General features: G+C 37.3%; 1 non-coding gene across 1 annotated transcript; it reads right to left on the bottom strand.

The window, feature by feature from the left end:
- Window positions 1–14,245: 14,245 nt before the first annotated feature.
- LOC131423008 (U6 spliceosomal RNA) lies at window positions 14,246–14,352 on the bottom strand. Its single transcript, XR_009224182.1, has one exon. It is a non-coding gene; the product is annotated as a U6 spliceosomal RNA (small nuclear RNA).
- Window positions 14,353–15,153: the final 801 nt, after the last annotated feature.

Raw genomic sequence — 15,153 nt, 5'->3', positions numbered from 1 at the left:
TCTTCCCTGCAGCTTTCAGAGCGATCGTGGCCCTGCCGGCACCGTGATTGTGGACTTCTGGCCTCCAAACTGAGAGACAATAGATTTCTGTTGTTTTGGGCCACCCAGTTTGTGGTGCTTTGTTATAGTAGCCCTGGGAAACTAATACAGTAACCAACAAAGTTTTATTTTTTAAATATTGCTAGGAACTCACACATTTTAACATATTTTTTGTTTTAATCCATTGCAGTTATTGATTTTCGTTGTCTCACACTGTCCAGTCTTTGGTCAGGGGAGGCATCTTCAGGCCGGCTCCTGAGTCCTTTCAACACAACCTCAGTCATCTTGGATTGCTTCTTTGCTTACTTTGGGCATTTCCTACCCCAGAACTGAAATAAGTCATTTTCTCCAAAGTTCCCTGGTTTCTTTAGTGGGAAATAGTATTTAGAGACTACCATCCGGGCATTAGGGGTACTCATTACTACACAGTGGTCATTGTTTCTAGGACTTTTCAGCAGACAGACTAGGAAACATGTATTTCTTTTTCGAAGAATAAAATCTTTACTGGTAGAGCAGTTCTATGGTATTCCTTGGGCCTAATACATATTTCAAAAAATATATACAAATAGCTAGAATTATTATTATCAGCTTCATAAATTATACATTATATATTTTCTTTTGACTATTATCAAAGATTTTGTTTTTCTTTTTTTCTTCTTATCTCAGTAAATGGTATGACACTCTTCCATTGGCTCCTATCAAAACCTCTTAGGTTTTGTTTTTAAACATTAAAGATTTTTAAAAGCTAAAACAATTTTTTAGGGCCGGCCCAGTGGCTTAGCTGTTAAGTGCACGCGCTCCGCTGCTGGCAGCCCTGGTTCAGATCCCGGGCGCACACCGACGTACTGCTTCTCTGGCCATGCTGAGGCCGCGTCCCACATACAGCAACTGGAAGGATGTGCAACTATGACATACAACTATCTACTGGGGCTTTGGGGGAAAAAAATAAAAATAAATAAAATTATAAACAATTTTTTAAATATAATACATTTATTTTTCATATTTATGTACATTTTGGTGCAAGGGGGAGTATGAAGAACCACATAATCCCACAATTACAGGTTTCCAAGTCTTTGGAAGGGTTGAGAATGAATACCAAGACACAGCCACACCCCGCTGCTCTTTACCCCTGTCATCCATGGGATGTAGGCACTGGAAAGCAGCCAAACTGTTTCTTGCAAAGTGGTTGGTCTACCAAAAGTGAAGACTCATGTAAACTGTGGACTCTAGGTGGTAACAATGTGTCCATGCTGGCTCATCAGTTGTAACAAAGATGCCACTCTGATGGGGGTGGGGGGGTGGGGGGTGGGGGGTGTGGAGGGATGTTGATGATGGGGGAGGCTATGCCTGTGTGGGGGCAGGAGTACATGAGAAATCTCTGTACCTTCTCCTCAATTTTGCTGTGAACATAAAACTGCTCTAAAAAATAAAGTCTATTTTAGGGGCTGGCCTGGTGGCATACTGGTTGGGTTCACACACTCCATTTCAGGGGCCCAGGGTTCGCTGGTTCGGATCCCAGGCATCGACCTACGCACCACTTGGCAAGCCATGCTGTAGCGGCATCCCACATACAAAATTGAGGAGGATTGACACAGACGTTAGCTCAGGGGTAATCTTCCTCACCAAAAAATTAAAAAATAAAGTCTTTTTAAAAACAAAATTTGTTGGTCCAGAACTCAGACTTTTTGCCAGGATGGCCTGACTTTCACCACCAGTTATCATAGGTTGTGATATCTGACTATAACTGTTCACATTCAAGGGCCTCTGCTACTGTTCCTGCTTGTTCTTGTCAGTTGAATCTCTGTGAGTGAGGATAACAGACTGCAAGGTCAACTCCTGCTCACTGGAATGTAAACTAATAAAATGAACATCCGGAGACCTTCTACCCACTTTAAAAACTGGAGCATTGCCAGAACCTTGAAGATGGCTGCCTGGGTGCTTGCTCCTCCCCTACCATCTCCCGCTTCCCCTCATCCCACCCAGTTGCCACTAGCCAGAATTTTTTGTTCATCATTCTATTGCTTTTTTGTTTGTTTTTGTTTTGATTTTCTTAAAAATTAACAGATCCTTTTTTTTTTTTTCTTAAGATCAGTTTTAGATTTACAGAAAAATTGATGGGAATGTACAAAGAGTTTCAACAAACCCCCTCTCCCCAATGGCACACACAGTTTCTTTACTATTTATATCTTGCATTAGTGTGGTACATTTGTTACAATTGATGAACCAATATTGATACATTATTATTAACTAAATCCATATATATTAGGGTTCACTCTTTGAATTGTACATATGGGTTTTGCCAGATGTGTAATGACATGTGTCCACGATTATAGCGTCGTAGAGAATAGTTTCACTGCCCTAAAAATCCCCTGTGCTCCATTGACTCATCCCTCCCTCTCTACCCCTGAACCCCTGGCAACCACAGATCTCTTCTCTATCTCCATGGTTTTGCCTTTTCCAGAATGTCATTTGATTGGAATCATACTATATTTCCTTTTAAAAGAGAAAATATATATTCATATTGATATTTCCAATACAAATTTAAGGTTATGGGTTTTTTAAATTATTATTTAACTTCTTTCATTTAATATTTGTATTTTTTCACTTATATTTAAAATCTCGGTTCCTAAAGATATTATCATAATTATATATTTACTTTATCCTACTATGTGTGTTTATGTGAATGTATAAAATAGCTTCAGAATAACAATGCCAAAATTATTACTAATACTATGATAACTGAACATAGTTTAATTTTTTTTTTTTTTTTTTTTTGCAGTCCATTTTGTCCTGACACTGTAGTCCACTTGGGATGCACAGCCAAATTACCTTTTTTTTCCTGAGGAAGATTCACCCTGAGCTAACATCTGTGCCAGTCTTCCTCTATTTTGTATGTGAGTTGCCACTATAGCATAGCTGCCATCAAGTGGTGTAGGTCCATGCTGGGAACCAAATCTGGGCCACCGAAGCAGAAGGCCCCGAACTTAACCACTAGGCCACGGTGCCAGCCTCAAATTACTATTTTTTTAAAAAAGTAAACTTTTAATTTTGGAACAGTTTTAGGTTTACAGAAAAGTTACAAAGATTGTACAAAGAGTTTCTGTGAACACCTCACCCAATTTCACCCATTGTTAACGTCTTACATTTCCATGGTACATTTGTCAAAACTAAGAAACCGACATTAGTACATGACTATTAACTAACCTTTAGGCTTTATTTTTCCATTGATTCTTTAGGGTTTTCCAGATGTATAATCATATTACCTGAAAAAAAAAGTTGTATCTCTTTCTTTTTTCCTAATTGCCTTTTCTTGTTTAATTGCATTGGTTAAATACTTCCAACACAGTGTTAAGTAGTACTGGGAAAGTGAGCATCCTCATTTCCAGCTTTAGTGCAAGGCCTGCCCTTTCAAGTAAGATGCTGGTCTTGGAACTGATCTGATATATGATCATATTTACAAAGTTTTAATCAAGTCCTTTTTATTGAGTATTCTTTAAATGGGTATTGAATTTTGTCAAATGCTTTTTTTGGTATCTCTGGAGATGACCATAGGTTTTTCTCCTTGGCAATGTTAATATGGTGGATTGAATTAATGGATTTCTGAATACTGAACCTTAATTCAGCATTACTGAATACTGAATAGTTAAGATGCTTGCATGCATTGAATAAACTTCCCTTGATCATAATATATGATGTGCTCTTGAATTCTGTTTGTTGACATTTTATTTAAAAATTTTTGAAATAATATTTATAAGTGAGATCAGTCTGTAGTTTTTTTTTTTTTTTTGGTGTGCAATCTTTTGAACAGATGTAATATTCACTTCATAAAACAAATTTGGAAATTTTTCTTCTTTTTCTATGCCCTGAAATATTTAAGTAAAATTGGGATTATGTGATCTGGGTGTATCTTTTAGTTTTCCTATCCCTGCCTCATCATTTATGTTGGGCGTGTGGGAAGAGATAACTTGTTTCAGATTGAGAGGAGCTGCAACCAGAATTTAGATGATATGATACTAGTCTTTAAGCCTGAATCTCGCATCATGATTAAACTGGGGATTTTGGAAGGAGGGGTTGAGTGTGTTTTGCATGTGGGAGAGACAAGAAGCATTAGGGCCCACAAGGTGAACCATGGTAGACTGCTGCTTTGGTGGTAAACCATTTCTCTTGGTATTCACACCCTGTATTCACACTTCCACACTGATTCTAGGCTTGGCCATGGGACTGTCTTTGGTCACTGGGACATCAGCAAGTGTGATGCAAGCAGATGTTTGATAAGTGTGTGCACATTGGACTTGGTCCTCTTGTAATGCTCATGCTGGGCAAAGACTGCCAACATGTAAACCACTGAATTATGTTGAGACTGCAATGCTGTAAGAAGCTCAACTGAGCCTCACGGAGAGGCCATGTAGAGGAGAACAGAGGGCCCTGGCTCGCAGTCCAGCTCTAACTCCCAGCCAGCCATATGAACGAAGCCATGGTGGAAGTAGACCCTCTGGTTCCAGTTAAGCCACCCCAGCTGATGCCATGAGGAGCAGATGTGAGTTCCCCCTCTAAGCCCTGCCCAAATTATAGAATTGTGAGTAAATAAGTAATTGTTGTTGTTTTTAAGTTACTGGGTTTTGGGTTATCTTATTATGTATCAATAGCTAACCAAAACAATGATACTGAGCCTTAATCCAGGAACATGTATTATCTCTCTGTTTATTTGGGTCTTATTTTTTTTCCTCTGAGCAGTATTTTTTAGTTTCAGTATAGAGGTCTTGTTGTTGTCAGGTACTTTCAAGTCAGCTCCAACTCCTGGCGACACTATGAATGAGTGATGTCCACAGTGTCCTGTCCTCCACAGCCCTGCTCAGCTCCTGTAGACTCAGGCCTGTGGCTTCCCTTTTGGAGTCAATCCATTTCATATTTGGTCTTCCTCTTTTCCTGCTGTCTTCTACTTTTCCCAGCATTATTGTCTTTTCCAAAGAATCCTGCCTTCTCATGATGTGCCCAAAGTAGGACAGCCTCCATTTTATCATTTTTGCCTCCAGCCATAGTTTGGGCTTAATTTGCTCCAGGACCCACTTGTCCATCTTTCTGGCAGTCCAGGATGTTCACAGAGCTCTCCTCCAGCACCATATTTCAAATGAATCAATTTGAGGTCTTACACGTCCATTATTAGCTTTATTCATAATACTTCAGCCTGAAGAACTTCCTTAGAATTTCTCGAGTGTGGGTCTGCTGGCAATGAATTCCCTCAGCTTTTGTTTTTATTTTATTTTTAAATTTTATATTGTCTTTACATCTTCCTAACATTTTATTTTCCCTAACATTTTATTATGAAAAATTTCAAACGTACAAAACAGTTGAAAAGATGTATAGTGAACACCCAAATACCCAGCTCCTAGATTCCACACTTTTTAAAAACATTTTACTGTATTTGCCTTATCACATAACTTGCCATCCATTCATCTGTTCTCCATCTTATTTTTTGAGGCATTTCAAAATAAGGCTCAGGGGCTGGCCCCGTGGCTTAGCGGTTGGGTGTGAGCGCTCTGCTACTGGCAGCCCGGGTTCGGATCCCAGGCTCGCACCGATGCACCGCTTCTCCGGCCATGCTGAGGCCACGTCCCACATACAGCAACTAGAAGGATGTGCAGCTATGACCTACAATTACCTACTGAGGCTTTGGGGGAAAAATAAATAAACAAAAAAAAAATAAATAAAAATAAGGCTCAGACACCAATACTCTTCCCCTCCACAGCCCGCAGCATGCATTCCCTTAATTGCTTATGGTTTCCTGTGCCCACTCTCCAAGAGGCAGGCACTGCTCTGATTTGTTTCTAGTCCAGGCAAGCCTATTCTAGGACCGCATACAAAGGAAATACTCTTGTATATAAGGCTTCTTTCATTGAGCATAATGTTTTTGGGATTCATCTCTGCAGTCGTGTTTGTATTAGAAATTTGTTCCTTTTTTATTGCTGAGCAGCATTCCATTGTATGAATAGAGCACAATTTGTTTATCCACTCTCCTGATGACGAACATTTGAGTTTACAGTTTTTCACTCTGTCAGATAAAGCTGATACTCACATTCTTGTATAAGTCGTATTATCAACATATGTTTTCATTTCTCTTGGATAAATACGTAAAAGTGGAGTTGCTAGGTCATAGACTAAGTGGATGATTATCTTATATGAAACTGCCAGACTCTTTTCCAATGCTTTTGACCGTTTTACATTCCTACCAGCAATGTACTGGAGTTCCAGTTGCTCTGTCTCTTCACTGAAATTTGACGGTGTTGCTATTTCCCTCGGGCATGTAGTGGAATTTGAGGATTGTTTTAATTTGCATTTCCTTGATGACTAATGATATTGAGCTGTTTTTCATGTGCTCATTATTAATATATTTTCCTCTGTGAAATGTCTGTTCAAATCTTTGAATCATTTAAAAATGGCCTGTTTGTCTCTTTAAATATTGATTTGTAGGAGTTCTTAATATATTCTGGATACAAATCCTTTGTCAGTTATAAAATTTGTGATTATTTTCTCCTTCTCTGCAGCTCAGCTTGCCTGTACATTTTCTTAATGGCGTCTTTTAATGAGCTGAATTTTTAAATTTTTTTGTTGTTGTGTTTGATTTATTTTCCCCAGCTTTATTGAGACGTAACTGCTCAGAAGTGTTTAATTTGGATGGAATCTAATTTATATATTTTTATCTTTTAAGGTTATTGCTCTGTGTGTTCTAAGAATGAATGCTTTGCCTACCCCCAGATTGTGAAGATATTTTTACTATGTTTTCTCCTGTAAGCTTTATAGTTTTAGCTTTTTTGTTTAGTTCTATGATCCACCTTGAATTAATTTTTGTGTATGGTGTGAGTTAGATTTCAGGGTTCAGTTTTTTCTTATGGACATCCAGTTGTTCTATGCATGAGTTGAAAAGATTTTCTTTTTTCCTCTTGGATTTCTTTGGCACCTTTGTCAAAAATCAATTGACCATTTAAGTGTATGTATGTTCTGGGAGCTTTTTTCTGTTCCTTTGATTTATAAGATTAATTTTATATCACTACCACATTGCCTTGTTCACTGTAGTTTTACAGTAAACTTTGAAGTGAGGTAGTGTAAGCCCTTTAACTTTTATTCTTTTTCAAGATTATTTTGCTATTCTAAGTCTTTTGAATTTTCATGTAAATTTTAGAATCAACTTGTTAGTTTTCCACAAAAAAGTCTTCTAGAGTTTTGATTGGGATTGTACTGAATCCTTAGATCGTTTTGGGAAGAACTGACATCTTGACAATATTGAGTCTTCCATTTATTTAGGTCTTTAATTTAATTCAGCAATTTTTTATAGTTTTCAAGGTTCAGGTCTTGCATATCTTTGGTTAAATTTATCCTAACAATTTTATTTTGACACTATTGGAGGAATTGAATTTTTAATGTCAAATTATTCTTTACTAGTATATAGAAAATACATTGATTTTGGTATATTGATTGCATATTCTCTGACCCTGCTAAAATCACTTATTAATTCTAGTAGTTATTTTATAGATGCTTGGGACTTTCTACATAAACAATCATATCATATATGAACAGAGAAGATTTTATTGATTTATTTCTGATCTGTATGCTTTTTATTTCTTTCTCTTGCCCTATTGTACTGTCTAGGACCTCCAGGACAGTGTAGGACCTCTAGGACCTCCAAAGAGAATGGAATTTTTGTCTCGTTCCTAATCTTAGGCAGAAAAGCATGTAGTCTTTCACCATGAAGATGTTAGTGAAACTGGCAAGCAGCCATTGATGACTGAGCAGCTGCTATGGGGGATAGGAATTTGCGAACTCAGAGTATGTCTCTGCCTGAATGACGTTTTGACCCCCACTCCCACTAACTGACCAAAGGAGTTTGGGATGGGAGGCCTGCCCCCAGAAAAAGCCATTACTATAGACATCTCCGGGTACCTGGGTGGGGTGGTGCTAAACCCATTCTTAGTTCTAGTTACCCTTTATGGGAGACATTTACATTTGTAAAGAAAATCTCCATCTGTAAAGGTATCTTCTTCCCTGCACCAGGAAGAAGGAGGGATGACCTTACCTAGAAACTTATCAGAATGGAAGGCGAGGGACTTAAATCTGCATGATAAACTTACTCACTGTTAACTGTGCTGTCTGGGCAATATGCTATGTGACTCCCACTAGGTTCCTATAGATGACATCTCCCTGGAGCCTGGGTCACCATGGTAATGGATATTTGAGCTATTTTTTTTTTTCAGGAACTGAGCCCCTTGTCCTCTTCAGGCGAGACTGAGACCACCAACCCATCAACTGGGCCCTTTTGACGGCAAGAGGTTAGAACTCCACCCTCAGGGCAGGCTAATGCCGCCATTCTGTGAACGTGTGTCCTACGAAGAGGCCTGAAGGCTGACTGCACTTGTGCAGATCGTCAATTACCTCATCTCTCCTCCCTCCAATCATATCAGACCCCCTTGCCCCCTTCCCCATAAATACCCCTGAGTCCCTATTTTCGGGGAGACAGATTTGACGCTTGTTCTCCTGTTTTCGTCACTTGGCTGCCTTGTGATTAAACCCTCTCTCTCTGCAATCTGGTCGTCTCGGTGATTGGCTTTCTGGGTGGCAGGCAAAAACAGACCTGGTGTGGTAACATTAGTTGTAGGGTTTTTGTAAATGTTCTTTATCAGATTGAGGAAGTTCTATTCCTAATTAGCTGAGAATTTTTATGATGTATATTCAATAGAATTTTGTCAAATGAGTTTTCCTATCTATTCCTAACATATAATTTTTCTTCTTTTTTCTGTTAATGTGGTGAATTACACTGTTAATTTTCAAATGTTAAACCTTGAATTCCATTATGTATTTATATACTGCTGGATTCAATTTGCTAATCTCTTATTAAGCATTTTTACATCCACATTCATGAAGAATATTGATCTATAATTTTTTCTTTCTTTGTCAAGTTTTATCAGAGTACCAGGATTATGCTGGTCTCATAAAATGAGTTGGGAACTATTCTTTCCTCTTTTATTTTCTAAAAGAGTTTATGTAAATGTGGTGTTTTTTTCTTCCTTAAATATTCGCTAGAATTCCCCAGTGAAGCCATCTGGGCATGGAATTTTCTCCATGGAGGGGTTTTGATGATGAATCCAATCTATTTAACAGATGTAAAGATGAATCACATTTTCTGCTTGCATCTTGCGTCCATTTCGGCAAGTTTTATTTTTCAAGAAATTTGTTCATTTCATCTAAGTTGTTGAATTTTTGTCAAAATTGCTCATAATATTCTCTTACGTTTTTAATAGGAACTTTATTGAGGTGTATTTTCATAGCATAGAGTTCACCTATTTAAAATGCGCGATTCAATAGTTTTTAGTGTATTCACAAAGTTGTGTGACCATCACCACAATCAATTTTAGAACATTTTCATCATGTTTCAACATCCCCCCCAAAAAACCTGTACCCATTAGCAGTCACTTTCCTTTTACCCCCTCTTCCTCTCTACTGACCCCTAAATATACTTTCTGTCTCTATAGATTTGTCTATTTAGGACATTTCATTTATTTTATTTTTTTTTTAAGATTTTATTTATTTATTTATTTTTCCCCCCAAAGCCCCAGTAGATAGTTGTATGTCATAGCTGCACATCCCTTTAGTTGCTGTATGTGGGATGCGGCCTCAGCATGGCGGGAGAAGCGTGCGTCGGTGCGCGCCTGGGATCCGAACCCGGGCCGCCAGCAGCAGAGCGCGTGCACTTAACCGCTAAGCCACGGGGCCGGCCCGGACATTTCATTTAAATAGAATCATACAATATGTGATCCTTTGTGACTGGTTCCTTTTACTTAGTATAACATTTGCAAGATTCATCCATGTAGCGTGTATCAGTACTTCATTTCTTTTTATTGCTGAATAATATTCCGTCATATGGATACACTACATTTTATTTATCCATTCACAGTTGAAAGATATTTGGGTTGTTCCCACTTTTTGGCTATTACGAATAATGCTGCTGTGGGAGATCAAGATTTGGCCACCCTGAAATATATCTCTTTACCTTGATTGTTTTCTCTGAGGGACATTTGACCTCCCCCACTAACTGCCTAAAGAATTTGACATGGTGGCTCCTTCCTGGAACAGATCTTCCATCATGATGGCTGTAAAGATAACGTAGGATAAACGTTATAATAGGGAAGGCACCAACAAGCCCATCTTATCGGAAGTTCTGTCTCTCTGGCCACATTCTCTCGATGGCCCTGCGAGGAGTTGCCAGACAATCATTTACATTTATAAGGGTGAAGGAAGTAAAAATTATATTAAAAATTAAAAAGTTACTACCTTAGAGACAGGCACCTCCACGCCCTAAGGATTCCTGGTATAAGGGGGACCGTTTATCGATCCTGACTGACTCTATTCATGAAAGACCCACCCTAAACTGTTCGGGGAAGAATTGAGAACAAGAGAGTGCTCCAGAGGGATAAGTTTGGGAGGGTCGGGGTGGAGGGGGTCCAGATGGGGACGCGTGTGTGTAACCTGATAATCGCTTCGCGCCATAGCAATTCGCGCCATAAAATGTAACTGTTTAAATGTTTTAAATTAGCCAATCATGTAAGACTGCGCCAACCTTTTCCCGCTTTGTGCTCCCAAACCCTATATAAGAATTTGCCCTTTAAGGTCCGAGGTCGACTCCTCTGTCTCCTGCGAGAGATACGTGTCGACCCAGAGCTCCGCTTAATAAACCTCTTGCGTTTGCATCAAGCTCGGTCTTCTGTGTCTGTGGGTCCGCGCCTTCCCGAGACTGGAGTTGGGGTTTCCTTTTTGGGATCCTACAAGGGAAATCTCCATTTGTAAAGGTATCTCCCTCTCTGTTTTGGGAAGAGGGGGGGATGGCCTCATTTCTAGAGGCTTATCAGCGTGGAAGGTGAGGCCTTAAATCTGCATAATAACCTTACTCTTGTTTACTGTGCTTTAGTGGTAATCTCCTGTAACTGACTCCCCCCACCCCCAACATCCTCCTTTGTGGTTGGCTGAACATGGTATTTAAGACGAGAATTTCTGCTATTGTGTTGAGAAACGCAGTGTCCCTGCTTTCTCCCATGTATACATGTTATTAAACTTGGTATTATTTTCTCCTGCTAACCTGTCTTGTTAATTATTTGGCCAGCCATAAGAACCTTAAGGGAATGGGCAGAGGGAGATCCTCCCTCTTCCCCTGACACTGCTATGAACATTTGTGTACAAACTTTTATGTGGACATACGTGTTCACTTCTCTTGGGTTTATGCCTTAGAGCAGAATTGCTGGGTTGTATGCTTAAGCTTTTAAGGAACTGCCAGAATGCTTTCCAAAATAGCTGCACCATTTTATATTCCTACTAGCACTGCACGAAGTTTCCAATTTTTCCATATCCTCACAACACTTATTATTATTATCATCTGTCCTTTTATTATAGCCATTATAGTGGATATAAAGCACTATCTCGTTGTGGTTTTGTATTGCATTTCCCTCATGACTGATTATGTTGAGGATCTTTTCACATGCTTATTGGCCATTTGAATATCTTCTTTAGAGAAATGTCTATTCAGATCCTTTGTCTATTTTTAAGTGGGTTATCTGTCTTTTTATTATTGAGTTGTAAGAGTTCTGTATATATTCGAGATACAAGTCCCTTATCAGATATATGATTTGCAAATATTTTATCCCTTTCTGTGGGTTGTCTTTTCACTTTCTTCATGACATCCTTTGCAGCACAAAATTTTAAATATTAATGAAGTCCAATCTCTCTTTTTTCTGTTTGGTTGCTTGTGTTTTTCGTGTCATATCCAAGAATCCACTGCCAAATCCAAAGTTATGAAGATTTACCTCCATGTTCCTCCCTATGTTTTATAGTTTTACCTCTTAAATTTAGGTCTCTGATCCATTTTGAGTTAGTTTTTGTATATGGTGTGAGGTAGGCGTTCAATTTCTTTGTTTTGCATGTGGATATCCAGTTGTCCCAACATCATCTGTTAAAAAGACAATTCTTTCCCATTGAATGGCTTTGGCACCCTTGTCAAAAATCAATTGACTCTAAATGTGAGGGTTTATTCCTGGACTCTCAATTCTATTCCACTGATCTATATGTCTATCCTTATGCCAGTATCAAACCGTTTTGATTACTTTAGTTTGTAGTAAATTTTGAAATTGGGAAGTGGTTAGTCTTCCAACTTTGTTCTTCTTTTTCAAGATTGTTTTGGCTATTCTGGGCCCTCTGAATTTTCATACGAATTTTAGAGTCAGCTCATCAATTTCTGCAGCAAATCCAGCTGGTATTCTGCTAGAGATTGCATTGACTCTGTAGATCAACTTGGAGAGTACTGCCATCTTAATAATTCTAAGTCTCCCAACCCATGAACATGGCATGTTTTTCCATTTATTTAAGTCTTCTTTAATTTCTTTCAACCAAGTTTTGTAGTTTCTGTAGAAAGTATACAATTCTTTCACCTCTTTGGTTAAATTTATTTTTGGTTATTTTGTTCTTTTTGGTGCTATGGTAAATGGAATTATTAATTACATTTTCGGATTATTCATCCCTAGTGTGTAGAAATACAACTGTTTTTTTATATTGCTCTTGTATCCTGCATCCTTGCTGAGCTCATTTATTAGCTCTAATAGTTGTGTGTATGTGTGTGTGTGTGTTATTTTGGGTTCTCTATATATAATATTATGTAATCCACAAATAGAAATAGTTTTATTTCTTCCTTTCCAATCTGGAAAGTCTTTTATTTCTTTTTCTTGCCTAACTTTCCTGGCTAGAATCTCCAGTACAATGTTGAACAGAAGTGATGAGAGCAGACATCCTTGCTTGTTCCTGATCTTAGGGGAAAAGCATGCAGCCTTTCACTGTTAAGTATGTTGTTAGCTGTGGGTTGTTTGTAGATGCCCTTTATCAGATTGAGGAACTATATGCTTAGTGTTTGAGTGTTTTTTATCATGAAGAGGTTTTGAATTTTGTCAAATGCTTTTTCTGCATCTATTGAGATGATCATGTGATTTTTGCTCTTTATTCTACTGATATAATGTATTGTACTGATTGATTTTCATACGTTAAATCAACTTTGCATTCTTGGGATAAATCCCACTTGGTCATGGTGTGTATAATAATTTTTATATGCTGCTAGATTCAATTTGTTAATGTTTTGTTGAGAATTTTTGTGTCTGTATTTATAAGAGATATTGGTATGTAGTTCTCTTTTCTTGTGGTATTTTTGTCTGGTTTTGGTATCAGGGTAATACTGGCCTCATAGATTGAGTTATGAAGTGTTTCCTCCTCTTCTGTTTTTAGAGGACTTTGTGAAGGATTGGTATTAATTCTTCTTTAAATGTTTGGTAGAATTCACCAGTGAAGCCATCTGGGCTTGGGCTTTTCCTTGTGGGTGGTTTTTGATTACTAATTCAGTCTCTTTACTTGTTATAAGTGTATTCAGAGTTTAAAATTATTCTTGAGTCAATTTTGGAGGTTTGTGACATTCTAGGAATTTGTCAATTACACCTAAGTTTTCTATTTTGTTGGCATATAGTTATTCATAGTATTTCCTTATGATCCTTTTTATTTCTGTAAGGTTGGTAGTAATGTCCCTTCTTTCATTCCCAATTTTACTGATCCTTTTCTCTTGGTCAGTCTAGCTAAAAGCTTGTCAATTTTGTTGATCTTTTTAAAGAACCAACTTTTGGTTTCATTGATTTTTTTCCTATATTTTTATATTCTCTTTTTCATTAATTTCTGCTCTATTTGTTATTATTTTCTTCCTCTACTTGCTTTGAGTTTAATTTGCTCTTCTTTTTCTAGTTTCTTATATTGAAGTTTAGGTTATTGATTTGAGATCAATTTCTCTCTTTTTTTAAAATGTAGGCATGTACAGATATAAATTTCCCTATAAACTGCTTTAGCTGCATCCCATAAGTTTTAGTATATATAGTATCTTTATTTTCATTCATCTCAGAGTGTTTTCCAATTTGGGATCTCTTCTCTGACCCATTGGTTATTTCTCTTATCTTCTTAATGTGTACAGAATTTGTAGGGAGAACCCTTCTTTTTCTCTTTATCCATCTACCTAGGATTTTATCAATTTTGTTACTCTTTCAAACAACCAAATTGTGTCTTTGTTAATTTGCTCTATGTTTCTTTTCTTTCTTTCTTTCTTTTGTTTTTGTTTTTGTTTTTTTGTCTTTGATGGATTTCTCTTAAAAATATGGAAAGCTTCATGAATTTGCATGTCATCCTTGCACAGGGGCCATGCTAATCCTCTCTGTATCATTCAAATTTTAGAAAATGTGCTGTTGAAGTGAGCACTGTTTATTTTCTATTTGATTGATTTTTGCTCTTATCTTTACTATTTCCTTCCTCTTGCTTAATTTGGGTTGATCTTGGTGTTCTTTTTCTAGCTTCTAAAGATGAAAAGTTGGATCACTGATTTTAGACCTTTCTCTCTCTCTCTCTCTCTCTCTCTCTAATATAAGCATTAAAAACTATAAATTTTCCTCTAAGCACTGCTTTAGCTGCATCCCACAACTTTTGATATGTTGTATTTTCATTATTATCCAATTCAAAATTTTTTCTAATTTTCCCTGTAATTCCTTCTTTGATGCATGGATTATTTAGAAATGTGTTTTTGAATTTCCAATTCTTTTCCTAGATGCGTTATTGTTACTAGTCTTAACTTAATTCCATTGTGGTCAACGAACATATTCTTTAACATTTCAATTTTTGAAATATATTGAGCCATTGGCTAAGCATATAGTGTATTTCAGTGGCCATATTATGTGCATTTGGAAAAAAAAATGTGTATTCTGCACTTTTCAGATGTAGTGCTCTATAAGTCCTTACTAATTTTTATCTACTTGTTCTATCAATTACTGAGAGAGCTGTGTTAGAGACTCCAACTATGATTGTGGATTTGTCTATTTCTCCCTTTAATTCTGGTAGTTTTGCTTCATGTATCTTTAAGATCTATTATTAGGTGCATACATATTTATAATTGTTATGTCTTCCTGATGAATTATTATGAAATGTCATCTCTCCTTATATTCGTATAACATATCTTTTCTCACCCATTTATTTTCAGCCTATCTGTGTCTTTATATTTAAAATGCA

The sequence above is a fragment of the Diceros bicornis genome, chromosome 26 (genome assembly GCF_020826845.1).
Source record: "Diceros bicornis minor isolate mBicDic1 chromosome 26, mDicBic1.mat.cur, whole genome shotgun sequence".
Lineage (NCBI taxonomy): Eukaryota > Metazoa > Chordata > Mammalia > Perissodactyla > Rhinocerotidae > Diceros > Diceros bicornis.
Note: the sequence above shows the minus strand (reverse complement) of the source record. Positions and strands in the feature narration are given on the sequence as shown.